Source organism: Amia ocellicauda, chromosome 5 (genome assembly GCF_036373705.1).
Source record: "Amia ocellicauda isolate fAmiCal2 chromosome 5, fAmiCal2.hap1, whole genome shotgun sequence".
NCBI lineage: Eukaryota > Metazoa > Chordata > Actinopteri > Amiiformes > Amiidae > Amia > Amia ocellicauda.
In genome coordinates, this window is record NC_089854.1 from 39,611,376 (window position 1) to 39,627,521 (window position 16,146).

At 37.4% G+C, this 16,146-nt stretch overlaps 1 protein-coding gene across 6 annotated transcripts in view; it reads left to right on the forward strand.

The window, feature by feature from the left end:
* Nucleotides 1-16,146, forward strand: part of LOC136750244 (suppressor of tumorigenicity 7 protein homolog) — a 56,713-nt gene that overhangs the window by 4,209 nt on the left and 36,358 nt on the right. The gene's annotated exons all lie outside the window — the stretch shown is intronic.

Consider the following 16,146-nt stretch of genomic DNA (forward strand, 5'->3'; position numbering starts at 1 on the left):
CAATAATCGTTGTTTAGAGCCTCCATGTACCTGTGCGGGTATAGAAAGCTTCCGTCTATTGCGTCCAGGTTTTGTGGCCGGTTAACTATCTGCTGCCAGATGTGGCCGTAAGCGTCCGTCACCCCACTGAGGAAATACTTCACTTTCAGCAGCAGAGATTTTGCTTGACTTGTGGACAGACAGGGAGATCAGCTACATTATGTCGCAAGATATAATCTCAAGTGCCTTGTGGGATCACGAAGAAATTAGTTACATTAGTAGCATGCAGTGAAATCCATGTACAGTAACAATTACTGCTTACAGCTAATATCTGAGTGTATTAAAAACTTGGCGAACACGAATTTTACAGGACCCGGTGCAGCACTGTGACTAGTTAAACATAAACTGAAGGATAATAATCGGATTGGTAGCAGCTGATTTTATTAATATTTTATTAACAACTGGACGGTGTTTCAGGCTGTCGTTTTGTGGATGGTGTGCAGGTCTGTTGTATAACAATGAATAAATAAATACAGCAGATTTGGTTTCCCTCAAAAATATTAAGGACTGGTTTATAAATGCGTCCTTAAGTCCATACGCCATGACTGAAACATGCACACTTTAGTTAAATTATAACCTGCTATATTGCAGCTGCTGTTACTGTAGCATTAATCGTGAAACGTGTATTTTGTTTCAAATGTAACTTGCCATGGTTAAGGACGTCTGCTAAATAAAATAAAAAATAATATGGCAAATTGTGTCGTTTGCAGTTACAAATCTGTAGCAAGAGTAATAAGTTAAGGGAGTCAAGTTGTGCCATTTAAAATGCATATCTACTAGCACATATCTTGATTATTATTAATAATAATAAATAGCAAATATTTATTGTTGCACATGGAAAAGTTCTCTTACGGTAATGTAATGCGTGTCTGAATATAATGTTGTCTATACATGTTTAGCTCTTCCTAATATCTCTTAACAGAAACGTGTATTTATTAGCTGCCTCCAATCATGTAAAGCATAAAGAATAAAATAAACACAAAACTCCTTTCCATGTCAGGCTGTATCGCTCGTAGTGTTGTTCTCTGTCTCTGTTTTTAAAATGAAACACAAACCAAACCCACAGTGGCTGCTCCTCCCACAATAGGGATGGACTTCACAGCGGCCTGGTTTTACAGAAAGCTCTGGGACTCCGGCATGCCACGGCACGGCACGGCTTAATTGTTTAAACCAGCAGAGCCGAGCCACGAGTGTTTTCTTCTCCGCACGTTCCTGCTGCGTCACAGAGGTGAATTGGACTGCTGTACTGAATTATTCTATATCAACATTATCGAAAATTAATCTAAACAATTTATATCGTTATTGATAATGTTTTATCGCCCAGCCCTATATAGAATAATCGATTATCATATTAATCGATTGCTGCAGCCCTACTAGTCAATATGTGACTATCAGTAGTTACCTCTAAATTTTGTTTTTATTCTTCTGTCCTTTTGTTCAATAATGGTACTTAAAGGTTACCCTCCATGATATCCTGTAACATCAGTTACATCTTATTCTTGTATGATACCTACTATTGATATTGTGAAATAGTTGATAGGACAACTTTGTTCATTGCTTAGTAGCTTCTTAAAGAGTTCCAGCATGTGAACATTGCAGCGGTGGAATCTGAATAGAAAATGAATGCATAATATACACTAATCCCCAGAGTACATTTTACCAATATGATGCATTCAAGTAATGTATATGTATCTCAGTTTCCTGGGAGGATTATTCAGTTTAAAAATATTTTTTTTCACCATTGATTAACCTTTGACAGTTTTTGGAGTGTACTGCACTTCTACAAATAATTGAACATTTTATGAATGTAATACAGTTTACAGTTGTTCCCACAATACCTGCCAGATATTGCTTATGTGGCACAAATGTCCAGGCCCAACTTTAGATAATTTTTCTCATTGAAAAACTTTACAAGGATATACATTTGCCATATTTTTGCACCCTTATAAGATCTGTTACCAGATGGCTGTCGCAAACAAATTAGGGTTTACATGAAGTCTTGAGTTGTAAAATGCCTTTCTCTTGCCTCAGAGCTCATTAGTGATAGCGATACAGATAATGCAAGCAGTTACTCATTAAGTCCTTGACGATTAACTACCGACATTGAAGGTCAGCCTGTTTTACAAGGATACATTTTGGTTCTTAACAATCTCTTACTGTTTATTCAAGATATAACCTATTACAGTTTGGATCCCTGAACTACAAGCAGGCTGTAGTACCTATCTTTCCTCCAAAACAACTGCCCAGGTGTGCCAAGAGGGCACGCATCTTAGTACAAACAGTCACAATTAGCACCAGTAGACTGACAGGGTCTTATTGATAATTTCAGCACTGCAGACGCAAGGCCAGCTCACCAGTGATCATCAAGAATAGCTCATGAACCCATTTGTATGTTTCTAGATTTTGTCCAGATGCCTTTTTTTACTGGCCTCACAGTGACTGTTGTTATGCAGTTTGGTGCTTTACAACATGCTTTCTCAGCTTGTGTCGGCAATAAAATATTAATAATAAACAGTCCAGCAGAATTTGGGCTCCCATGACTCAGTTTAAAAATGCACAAAGGATGATTGTGTGATGAAAACTCGAAATAGCCGTGTTTTACACTATCAGCTGCTGGTGTGCAGATGTGAAGTGTGTTCAGAAGAAAGGCACACAAATGGAAGAAACTTACAATCAGATTTGTTTTATTTATGTGCATTAAATAATTGAGCACAAGACTGGGAGGGGAAAATAATAATAATAATAATATACATTATTTTTTTTACACATAGTGCTGAAATGACTGTAATGGCGTTGTCACTCTGTTTCCTTATTGTGAAATATGTCTTGGCACTTTAGAGAATGAAAGTTTACAGGAGCCATTGGAAAGCATACTTGTTTTTTTATTAATGCATCAGTTCAAATGCATTTAGATGTTTATTCATTTATAAATGTGCTTTTATCTCACCAAAATACATTGGCTTGTTTTGCCTGCCATAGTCTTTACATCCACATATAATCCACGCAGTATTTTAATTCTGCATGTAGGTGCTATAAAGTTCTGTGCAGAATGCAATGATACAACTATCATAACAAATTTAAGGCATCGTTTCTATAGGTTCAGACCAGGAAACCCATAATACCTGATTAAATCTGTATCTGTGGAAGCTGTTTCATTCTGTTAATTTTGTTTAACTTCAGGGAATGCAAGTTTACACCCGCTTACACTATTTATAACGATTTATAAAGACCTCTTTGCTTAATTATACATTTGTCATTGTCGCAATTCATAATTGCAGCTACATTTCTGAAGCCCTTGTAATTGGCATGGATCGTTGGCATTCAAATAATTGCAACTGCAAATTTATACGGAGTTAACAACCCAATCTGAGCAATTACCAATCCACAAAATTGGTCTGACAGTCAAATTATCCATTCATTATCTCAGATAATGTTTGGGTAAATCCTGCAGCTCTGTGTTGATCACTCAATGTTAGAATTAGGGTGTTTAGCATAAGTGTTATGGCTACAGTGAGGGTCATTTATGAAGCTTTGGTTGTGGTCATTTTTATATGTTAGGATTGGTTTAAGGCTGAGTTTTAGCTGTAGTTAATTCAAAATGAAATGCTACGCTGCAGCAGAGAAGAGATGTTTTTGGATGTTAAGATTGACATTCCATATAAATGAACCGCTGCTCTTCAAGAACAGTTATTTTTGTTAACAAATTGAAGATTTAGTCTCTGGTATGTGTATGTAATGTGATTGATTATTTTGTGTTGTTTTGTAAGGCTGCAAATAAGCATTCATTAAGCATTAATTGGTTGAATTTGCATATTAGCGAAACATTTGGTTGATTAGGTAATATTTTAGGGGCAATGTAATAAAATATCTTCCATATTAAATGTAATTTGTAGAACAACTATCGTATTTTTGTTTCACATTTAAAAAAATGTGCGGCCAATCAAAACAACTGCAGTCCAGTGATGCAAAACAGATCTTGCTTTAATAGACCCTTGAAGATCAAGCCATAATCGGTCTTCATAGTCTGATACATAAACAGTGAAATTTAATAATAACATTAGAATTGTGGATTAGAAAATAAATCTTAATAATCAGTTGTGACAAGACATTGTGGGAGAGAAATATTTCTTATGTGCTTATGTGGTCTGTAATTGTTTGTGGGTATATTAAAAGCGCATGATATAGGTTTAGTATTTTAATATACTAATTAGACTATTACAATATTATCTTCATCATATTGTCTAGTTAACAAACCTTCAAAACTCTCAATCTAGTTTGTCACCTTTAGCTAAATGAAAAAGCATGTATGGATTGTTGTGATTGGGAGGTAAATTTTTTAAAATTTAAACAGAACCACTGAGAGTCCTGTCTGTTAGAGGATATGTCACATCTTAGAAATGAAATAACAAGCAAATATGTTGGTGGTGCTATAAATACAAAAATAAAAATCATTGTACTGTGAGTAGGTGCTCTCCCTTCTGGTTCCTGTTCTTCTGTACCAGTTCACTGCTCTAGTGTTTTGTGTGTGTGGTTTTTTTTCATGTCAGTTGTAGCTGCTCACTGCCTGTCACTCACAGCTGATTGGGCAAGATCTGTTACACAATACTGACTTATTTTTTAAGATCATGTATTTATGTATTCAGATAATCTTACTTGAGGCAACATTATTTAATTGGTAGAAAGGTAAAATTGTGTTTGTGCTCTGAAAGAAGATAATTGTTTAATCGCTGGAGTGGATCACTGCTCTGTGGATGTCATGTCCTTGTACTGACCCTTTCATATAAAAAAATAAGTATATATTCAGCTTCATCCATTCATCTTTGTCTTTCGTCATTCAATCATGGACACTGAATGCTTACTGTATTCAGCTACGTAAAATCTAACCAGCTTTTTCAAACGCTATGCCAAAATATGAACAATTTTTCTTTAGAACTCTTCAGAAACATTAGGCTATCTATCAAATTCCTCGATGTATTTCTGCTTAGATGGAATGAGAGAGACCGCATATCTTGCCGTCTTTAACTGTACTGATATTATTAATACCGGGCAAATTTGACAATGGGAAAAGAAGGTAAAATGGACCAATAGCGTGCTCCAAATGCATATTCTTTCAGTTTATGCAGTTCTGTAAAGCTTTATTTAGCATTACGCTTACAGAACATCAAATCAGGGAATCTGGTTTTGGTGCAATATTGATATGTTCACCTTCTGCTTTTTAATTTTGACTTGCAGCAGTTGATGTAATAAAAGCCAAGTTTGTTGCTATTTTTTTTTTTTACATCTGTTGGAGCAAAATCCATGTATTCCATCTATGTTGAAGCAACAGGGGTAACTATCTCAAGTGAAAATCGACAAAATATTTTTCCCTGTAAGAAATCAGACATTTATTCTTTAAACAACGCGTTTCCCTCTGAGGTTCGTGGTTGGAAATTGGTCCAAAGTGCTTACACAAAATGCTTTTTATTATTTGTTTGACATAAAGGACAGTGTGCTTTTTGAAAGGAACCAATTATGAATTATCTAGGAAGACCGAGATAATGATAAGCATATCATTTCTCAAAATGAAGTTTATCCAGAAAGATGCGAGTTCCCCTTGTCTTTTCATGCCTTTAGTTTTTTATTGAAACACCAGAAACCCTTAAAGGCAGATCAACTTAGTCATTAACAAACTGTAAGCATATAACTAACTAATCATTGTCATTTATGTAAGCCAAATTCCCTGTGAAAAAGAAAAGTGGGCTAAATATCTGAGACTCCCACATATTGATATCTGGTTTCTGTTATGATTAGCAAAGTTATTATTTAGTAATAAAGGAAGAATGCCAGAAGTGTCAGGATTATCACACAAACAAAATGTCTATCCATCCCTGCCTTATTAAAGTGTTGATCGTGTATGCGAGACCCATCCATCGCCTCTCGCCTCATAGCCACCACAAAATCTGCCAAATATTCACAGGAGGGCTAAGTAAAAGTAAAGGTTTCTGCATGATTAATCAGTTATCACTTTTAACACTCCTTCATGTAGATTTTTTAAAAAGGCTGTTGGATAGGACTAGTTTACACTGAAGTTGACTAGTGCAGAAGCTGCGGTCAGGTGTCCTCCTGTAACCCCCTGTGAGGACATCGAGCTTCAAAGAGCCCAGGGATTCTCTCGCTATCAAAATCACTCCCCACTTCACAGAACACATCTCCCTCTCTGCCTGTGTGGCTGTTCACATAGTCCAGGTCATATTGTGCTAAAACTGACCACTCAGCCCTCTGCTCACCAAACATAATCAACTATTATTTCTCTCCCTCTTCCTGCTAGCCCCTCATAATAAACAGTTAAGGAATTGAAAAGTAAGCTGTATTATAGTAATATAGCAAAGGGTTTTTCAAGCTGATGAAATGGTGACCTTTTTTGGATAGTACAATGCTTTATACTGTATTTGCAGTTATAATTATTTACACTTCATTTTTTGTTTGGTTTTGTTATTACTTAATACTACTACTGCATTCATCAGGATGAATAACCAGAATAGATAATGAATGATTTGTCAAAGCAGTAGTGATGTCATTTTGTTGTGTGTTTATGATCACACACTTCTTGAAGGTTATCTAACTGCAGATCGTCTGACATTAATAATTCTTTTCATGGTTTTTCACAGTGTTGGGAGTTTTTGGACCCTTTGTTGTATTGTTGTAAGAAAGCGACAGATTTTGTGGAACTCGCGTGATTGATAAAATCTCAACCCTAAATTACAAGTCACTCTCAAGTCATTTCTAGAGTCTTTTGGCTTTTTTTTTTATTTTGCACACAACTCCAACGCAAAACAAAAGATTGAAATTACCCCTTATCAGCTGCTTTGCGTTTGTGATAAGTCGCCAGTTTCAAGGACTGTTTAAAGCTGTCCCTCTTGGCATTCTGATAATAGGAGAGACTGAGTTATACACTAATGTATCACAGGCATCCTCAGCCTGTCTGTTTGGACCACACTCTCTTTAAAATCAAAATACCAATACCAAAATACATTAAACTGTAATTGTGTAGTTAGGTGCTCAGATTGAATGTATGGGAGAATGCATTGCCATAAGAGGTCAGAGATTAACATGTCATTAAAAATCAAAAGATTCACAGAACAAAATTGAACTGTCTTCCATAATGCAACAAAATATGATGAAAGCAAAGACCGGATTCTCAATTGTTGACTTATGGTAACCTGGCACAAAACATGGTGATTGCCAAATCATGCAAGTCAGTCGCATTATAGCCTGTTGGTGAATTGAACATTACAAGAAAGTAAGCTGAAACATTTACCCAATTAACCCAAACATGCATACACGTCAAAGCATCAAACTTGTGCTACGAATTTCATGGTACCTTTACCATATTTTGCATCTATACAAATTTAAAATGTAACCTGCTTCTTCTGAGAACTGGTTTGAAGAGTTTTAACCTGGAGAATGTTTTTTTTAAAGGCATTTGTCAGACATGGATATTTAGTCTTTTAGAGTTTTGTTTTGGCAGTTAGCATCATCTCCTCAAAGCTCAGATATGCCAGGATTATACATGTCAATTGGAAGTGTATTTCTACAATGTTTGTCATTTATACCGTTTTGAATGCCATGCTTTGCAGTTACTGGCCTTTGATCACCCAGTGGAGTTCAATTTGAAGGTTTAGAAATCCAAAAAATACTTGAAAACTCATTTTAAAGTCTGCTACAGTCAGATTTAAATTAGGGGACTTGCATTAATGGCCGGACTAGGAAACAAAACCTATGGGAATCTTGTCTATACATCCCCCTGCTGAGGAGACCTTTATTTAGAAGCTGTGTGCCAGCAGTAACCTGAGCAGCCAGGCTTCAGCTCTTGAGCCAAAAGCAGTGTCATTTCAGTATGTCCCTATCTGGATGCAACAGAGATGTTTCATTCTGTCCATTCCCCTGTGCCACCCTGTTATTGTTTATAAAATAAATCAAATAATGAACAATCTGGGGATAGTGCCAGAAAGTCTGTATAGAGCAAAACAAACCATTGCCAAAAAAGAAAAAGAAAAATCTAGACGGCTGAATTCGAAATATAAACTTTGTTGCAGCAGCAGCCATGGCTCTTATAATTATATATACCCCAGTGAAGAAACCCTTTTAAAAGGATGAAAACCGAAGCACAGGAGTTGTTACAAATGGAAAATAAGTCTTTATTGCAGGCCGGCCCAGAAGAATGACAGAGTGAACGCGAGGCAGTCTCGTGCTCAAACCGCTTTCTTACAGTTCTCTTATGGGTTATGTATTTTATACAGTTTTAAACAAAAGGTGAATAATGTCCAATCAGCAGAGGGCAGTGTCTCGGATGTGCATGTGGATTGGCTCAGCCCTCGCTTCTCCACTTCCTCTTCCTTCTTTGGAGGGTGGGGTTACCAAGCAGCGGGGCGATGTCACCGCTTCCTCTGCAAAGCATTCTGGGATGCGCAAGAGACTGTAGGGGAAAGTTGTTCAACGTGCTTTTGCACGAGGAACCAGACAGAGAAAAGTAGCTGTGCAGGGGGAGGGGAGACAGACAGACAGACAGAGCTATACAACACAATATTTTACATATTCCATCAAAGAAATATATATACATATTCATAAACATTTGAATATTTATGCAGAGCTGATATCTTTTATTGTATTTCACCCAGCACAAGCAGGTTATAAATACCCTAAATTGATTCTATGCTTTATTCAATACTCCTTTAAATCAACTAAATTCTCTTCTGCAGTTAACTTTTTGTTTATTTTACTTCATCAGGTGTAATTGTTTTTTAACATCTACTTTTTATGTACTGAAATACACCGATCAGCCATAACATGTCCACTGACAGGTGAAGTGAATAACACTGATAATCTCGTTATCATGGCACCTGTCAGTGGGTGGGATATATTAGGCAGCAAGTGAACATTTTGTTCTGAAAGTTGATGTGTTGGAAGCAGGAAAAAAGCGTAAGGATCTGAGCGACTTTGACAAGGGCCAAATTGTGATGGCTAGACGACTGGGTCAGAGCATCTCCAAAACTGCAGCTCTTGTGGGGTGTTCCCGGTCTGCAGTGGTCAGTACCTATCAAAAGTGGTCCAAGGAAGGAAAAGTGGGCGGCCAAGGCTCATTGATGCACGTGGGGAGCGAAGGCTGGCCCGTGTGGTCCGATCCAACAGACGAGCTACTGTAGCTCAAATTGCTTAAAAAGTGAATGCTGGTTTCTGATAGAAAGGTGTCAGAACCCACAGTGCATCGCAGTTTGTTGCATATGGGGCTGCGTAACCGCAGACCAGTCAGGGTGTCCATGCTGACCCCTGTCCACTGCCGAAAGCGCCTACAATGGGCACGTGAGCATCAGAACTGGACCACGGAGCAATGGAAGAAGGTGGCCTGGTCTGATGAGTCACGAATTCAAGGTGTTGATTTGGCCTCCAAATTCCCCAGATCTCAATCCAATCGAGCATCTATGAGATGTGCTGGACAAACAAGTCCAATCCATGGAGGCCCCACCTTGCAACTTACAGGACTTAAAGGATCTGCTGCTAACGTCTTGGTGCCAGATACCACAGCACACCTTCAGAGGTCTAGTGGTGTCCATGCCTACACAATATTAGGCAGGTGGTCAAAATGTTATGGCTGATCAGTGTATGTATATATATATATATATATATATATATAATATACAGTACTGTGCAAAAGTTTTAGGCAGGTGTGAAAAAATGCTGTAAAGTAAAAATGCTTTCAAAAATAGACATTTATCAGTTAACTAAATGCAAAGTGAGTGAACAGAAGAAAAATCTACATCAAATCCATATTTGGTGTGACCACCCTTTGTCTTCAAAACAGCAACAATTCTTCTAGGTGCACTTGCACAAAGTCAGGGATTTTGTAGGCATATAGTCAGGACTTAAAGGATCTGCTGCTAATGTCTTGGTGCCAGATACCACAGCACACCTTCAGAGGTCTAGTGGAGTCCATGTGACGACGGGTCAGGGCTATTTTGGCAGCAAAAGGGGGACCTACACAATATTAGGCAGGTGGTCATAATGTTATCACTCGCTTAAATCATAATATGATCTGTAGAACTTACGCTTAACATTTCTCAAACGATTTGTGGTCCGCTATATTATATTTGGTGTTCCCACAATTGGCAGCTGTGTTTTCCTTAAGATTATGGTGAGTCTGACCGTCTTTTTTTGTTTTATGGCTGGTTTAACTGCAGTTTGTTGAGCGCCACCTGATGACTTTAACCACACTTCGGTGATCACGGAGGCTCACTGGTGGGGCATCCAGTGAATGGAGCAAGGCTTCCTATGAAATCGTGACCCATATGACGTTGTTTGGTCATGTATGATACTTGTTGGTCCTCTATTGACATTTGTGAGCCTGTATGACATTTTTTGCTCTATGTATGATCCTTTGGTCCCCTATGAAATGGATCCCAATGGTCCCCCCTGCACTGCTGGTTTTTGTTCCAACTGAGCTCTCAAATAATAATTGAACCCTTACTTGAACAAACTGTTTAATTGAAGTTTCAATTAAATAATTAAGAGCTCAGTTGCAATGAAAATTTGACAGAGTGCAGGCATTTTTTAATCGTGTATGATCCTTTTTGGTTTTTTCCCATTGCCACTTTTGGGCTGTGCTTTAATGCTGTTGTCACTCTCTTTCTCTCTGCAAGCAAATGAAAAACATGATTGCTTTCCCCAATGTGAAAAATATAATAATTGAACAGGATGCTTTGGATGTTTTATAGCAAATCATTATTAACATTCAGCCAGTGTTAACACGTCCGAGTATTTTCAAGAGCTGTAGAGAATTGGCTACATTAATCAATAAATTACACTTGCACAAATATTTGACTAGAGCACTTTGGCTTTGCAACTGGGTGAAGGTCTCGACAAAGTTAATTTTTGTGGAGCTTTGAACCGAAAATTAGGCAAAAACAAACTAAGCATTACTGAGACCTTTCTACAAATAAAATTGTTAACTGCCTACAGATGAAAATGTATTTGTTGGCAAGGCAAATACATTTGGCAACATTTTTATAGATACGACACTATAACTTACAACATTAAAGTCTGGACCGACAGGTTTTTCTGATCTCAGGCCTCTAGGGTTTCTCTGTTTATTAAAGTAGTATGCTCATTGCTCAGGGACCCTATATATTTCCATACATTAATGAAAAGTTAAATTTTAAGATGCATTCTAGTAAAGTGTGCATTCAGACAAATTTCATAATGATACTAAAACTACTACTCCCACAATTAATAATCCTAATGCTAAACAACAAACCTAGAATAAATAACTAATAACAACGATGGTGATTATGTAGTGCTAAACAATGCAAAAGCCTATGACTAGGAAGAATGATAATTAGAGCTAAACAACAGCGACAATTCTACTACTAGCAAAATAATAGATGTTGGTTATTTAATGCTGAACAACAGCAGCAACAAATTATAATTTAAAAATGATTATATAACACATAAGTGACATAAGTGAATAATCAGAAAACTGAATATGTTGTACATGTAGAGTTATTATACTATGTCCCAAAGGAATACAAGGGCAGGTTTATATATTTGTCCACTGTTTTTTGTGTGTTGTCTAGTATGGATTGACACATTGCCCTTTACTCAAGTCCAGTGTGGATGCAGCAGAAGATTGCCTACAGAATTCATAATTATTATTTTTATATACTACAGGCATACACACACTGGTGAAAAGTAGAAATCCCATTGCCAGTTATTTCCAATCAGCAATTTGTAGTACTGGTTTCAGCTAGAAGATGGCAGCAGAGACTTGACAGGCTTAGATGAGCTTGTGGTGCTCTGTACTGGGGAGAAGATTGCGATGTGGATGATCAAGGCCTGGATGCCTCTATTTTGTTTGTTGTTCATCTGTTTGTATTTGAAAGCAGGGCTGATGTGCAAACATCAGCGACTCCCTCAAGACTGTTTCCATAGTGTTCATAGCAATTGATCATGCTCAGTGCACCAGTCCTACATCAACTGAAATGTGCATTCAATAATTTTCTTAACCAGTGCAGCAGGAAAAATCATGTTCTGTGGTCAACATCTCTTAATCCCTATATTGTGTAGTTTGGTATAGGATCTTGTTTTACATACAGTATGCAGGTTTATTAAGTAATTACATGCAAATCAAGTTCATTTTCTCACATCTGTGCTCTATTTGTGTAATTATTTGTTCAGATGCACCTTGACAAGTAACACATTGTTTGAAATTGGGGTTAGTCGACATTTGAGTTCATAATGAATATGCGTTTTTTATTTTGCCTGGTTAACCATGTATGTGGGGGGGTCATTTATAGATTAAAACAGTGAATGTTGTTTTGAATTTAGGTGACGTACAGCTGTAGTATACTAAGAGAAATGTATACATAGAGAATGGCAGGTGGTGGGCACTTGGCACAACATTGAAGAACAGCTAGAGTTTGTTAATCTGCACTGTTGGGGGTGGAGGGGGGTGTGAGAAAATGGTTCACTTGCTGACAGAGGATTGGAGTGTTTGACATTGTCGCGGTTTGAATGACAGTCCCAATTGCAAAGGCAGCACAATGCTTTTAGTAGCTCTAATGGTGAAACCATAATGTGTTGGCTGCAAATGTATCTGAAGAAAATGCTTTAATAGGATGTTTTAATACCAGAGTAGGATGTTCTGCTTTTATGGGTTCCCATGATGGAGAGAAGGAGTGCTGTAAGTAAATGTATCTTGCTGCACCTAGAATCTTGGATATCTTTTTTTTCTTTTTCCCCAAAATCAAATGCTGCCTGTATCCCCTTTACACAAGAGAGGACATGATGCTGATTTTTCCTTTCTCAGCATGCAAGCCATCCTGGAGGAAGACTTATCGCCCATGGGAATCATTTAAATAATAGTCACAGATAATCTTCATATTTGCAGCTTATGGTCCTGTATGGTTATAGATGAACAACAATGCAATGATTCCCTCGCTGAAAATAACAGACGTTTGGCAGTTTCTCTTGCGGAGTCAGATTGCAACAATAGCGCACATTGTGTACTGATGAATTGCGATGCGTTGCACTGTGAAAGCACCCTGTGTCAGGATGCATGGATGCAGATGCACTAAAGTGCCACTTTTTATGCCACTGAGTAGCTCCTTATACTATAAAGGTCTGTTGGCTGCTTTTCTTGCAAACATTCAGTAGCATCACTAACATTATCTGCTATTAAAACTGAAGGGTGTATATTCTTGTCAGTGCTGCCCGGAGTTTTTTTAATTCATTCCTCTGAAATTGGTATTCAAAATATGAAAACATGACTGACATAATCGTTAGTACCATTAGTTAGCACATATTGTCTGGTTTTGAATAAAGCCTTTCTATACATGTCTTATATGCTGGGTGAATAGGATGTTTGTTTTGCTCTTGAAATGTTCTCTCTCGGCACGGTTTGTGTCATTAACGATCCGTTTACTTAGTGTTGCTCAACAGGAAAAATAAATTTAATTGTGTAGCTTATCACCTATCCAGCTCGTCTTAAGTGAACTTGGCATGTCCTACCGTAGTATACATGCAGTGTATTGCAATAATTGTATAAACAAATGGAAAACGATTATTTAAAAACAGGCCACAAAAAAATCACTACACTTTATCAGTGACAATTTATCTTGTTTCTTGAATCCCACTAGTTTCCAAAGTCTTCACTAAGGTCATTTTACAGCAATGTGTTTGGCAAAAAAATGATTTTATCCCATTCAATGCTTGCTTTATTTAGAGCCCTTTGAAGTAACAATTTCATTGTTTTGTCACAATACAACTCCACAGTCCTACAGGCAAAGAGCAGTAATGATCAATCATGCTTGACTACTGTCAACTATAAGACGCTATAAGTTTTACATTAGACCAGACTTGCAAGTCCTCCTTCTCCTATTTATGCAATTCACAATTCTAGGATTATATCACAGTGCCTTTTAGAAATTTGCTGTAATTTGTTCTTAATTCATAGTGGTCTCAAATCTCCTTTTAGCATTAATGTATTTTCAAAGACAAATGTTCAAATGATCACTTGCCACATTTTCTTTACCACTTCTTTTGATCCAGTTTCACTAAGATTGCATCCAATATTTTGTCACAGGTACTCCCTGATGAGCATTTTTCTATATACTGCAAACTTATTTCTAGTCAACCATAAAGACAACATGTAATCAAGCCTTTGATGGAACAGTGGGTGTACATTGTTTTGCCACTCCAATAGGTGTCTCATACAAATAGAAAGAATGCAGTCCATTCTGTTATAGCAGAGTTAAGATCTGCTTTTTATTCTTATTCCAAGATTCCTTTTGAGAGATTCCTTTCCATTCTCCACCAAATTATATTAAAGTACCATCATGTTATGTGAGGATTGACTTCTAGGATTTAGAGGTATTTTCTTCCAGGGGTTTAATAATAATAATAATAATAATAATAATAATAATAATTTTGTCTACTTTTTATTTTTCTTGTATTTTGAACAACTCTATCATGATGAATTGAAGTAATTTATTCATTCTGCACCATAACAATCTGTTGGCAGCAGACAAATACTGTTTGACCTCCTGGATTCCAAATTAAATTGGGATGACTGTACAATAGCATATTTTTCTTTAAATCTTTCTTGTAGAAACAACTTGCAATGTACAAAGTGAAAGTACCTCAAAAGAATACATTGTTTCTGCAGTTTCTGTTTTTTGTTTGCATGGTATTGAGAAAATATTCCTATAGAAAAGTGGGTAGGCTAAAAGTGAAATAATCTCAACTTTGCCCTTTTTCCTTTTAATTTTTTTTGGAGGTAGTGATAATTCCAGGAGCACGATACATGGACTAATGTTCCTAGCTCCTGATGAACATATATTACTCTTTAAATGTATCCATTTATTTAGGGTATAGATTTCCTTTAAAAGTTTAAATCTGATGGGGAAACTGCTGATCACGGGGGTTATGGTGGTATTTTTGAACTGGTGTTCACAAGAAAGCTGAGCATTAGAATCTGCTTTCACCCTTTTGTTTGAAATTTCCAAATGCAGTTGAAGAATAATGAACCCAAATGTTATCACATTCCTTGTAAAAGTAATTTGCATGTCATGGAGGATTATTGGTCTAATTCATGTGCATCTCTCTGCCGAACTGGCCTCTGCATATTTTCGGGTTCATTGTGTGTAAACCCCAGCCACGGTGACAATAAGCAGTATAGAAAAGCATGCTGCCATATATGGGGACAAAAGGGCCCTGGTGGCACAATTCCAAGTGCCTGTGGAGCATTGTCCAGCAAACCCTAATTATTTTAAACTCACGTTGGGTATCTGCAGTAATGCATACGGTGTACTGTCCAACACATCAAGAGTCATAAGCCTGCAGACACGTGCCATGCTTATCCTGTACAATGTGAGAGAATAGACATTAATTATGTATTGCATTCACCCCAAAAAAATCCACAAATACAATCCATACTCTTCCCTTCATCATTTTTATTTTTTATTGAAATGTGATTTGTTGAAATGTAGAAGTAAATAAAAAAAAATAAAAAAAAGTGTTACTGCTCCATTTTTTTTTATTACCGCCAACAACATTGTGATATCCCCCATGCAATAGTCATTATATATTTCAATTTGCCTTGTTACCCGACGCAAGGTACCACTATTCCCTCGATTGGCTCCTGTGGGGGATGTGTGCGGTTCGCTCTCTGCTTCAATAGAATCCCCTTTGATTCGCCTGCTCCCATTCAGCCCTCCGAGCCTCTGGTTAACAGCAGTCAGTCTTTGCAGTGTCTTGACGTCATTCAGTGTTTGCATAGCTTGTGCTATTGTCTTACTCGGGAGCCCGGGCTTGTGGATTGCAGTATCTGGTTTCTGCTACCTAGTGCAGCCACACTGCATCGCAGAAAGAGGGTCGCTTCCATTCCAGTCTCCTGTATCCTGGATTTAAAACCGCTTTTCATTCCCCCCCCTCCCCCCTCTCTGTCTCTCCCCCATCCCCCCTTTTTCTTTTTTTTTTTTTCCTTCCACGTTCTGAGGAGTACTTGCTGTATTTATTTTTTATTTTTCATGATTGGGTTCAAGGCAAAGCTGTATGGAGCGTGAAGTCTAGGAACAG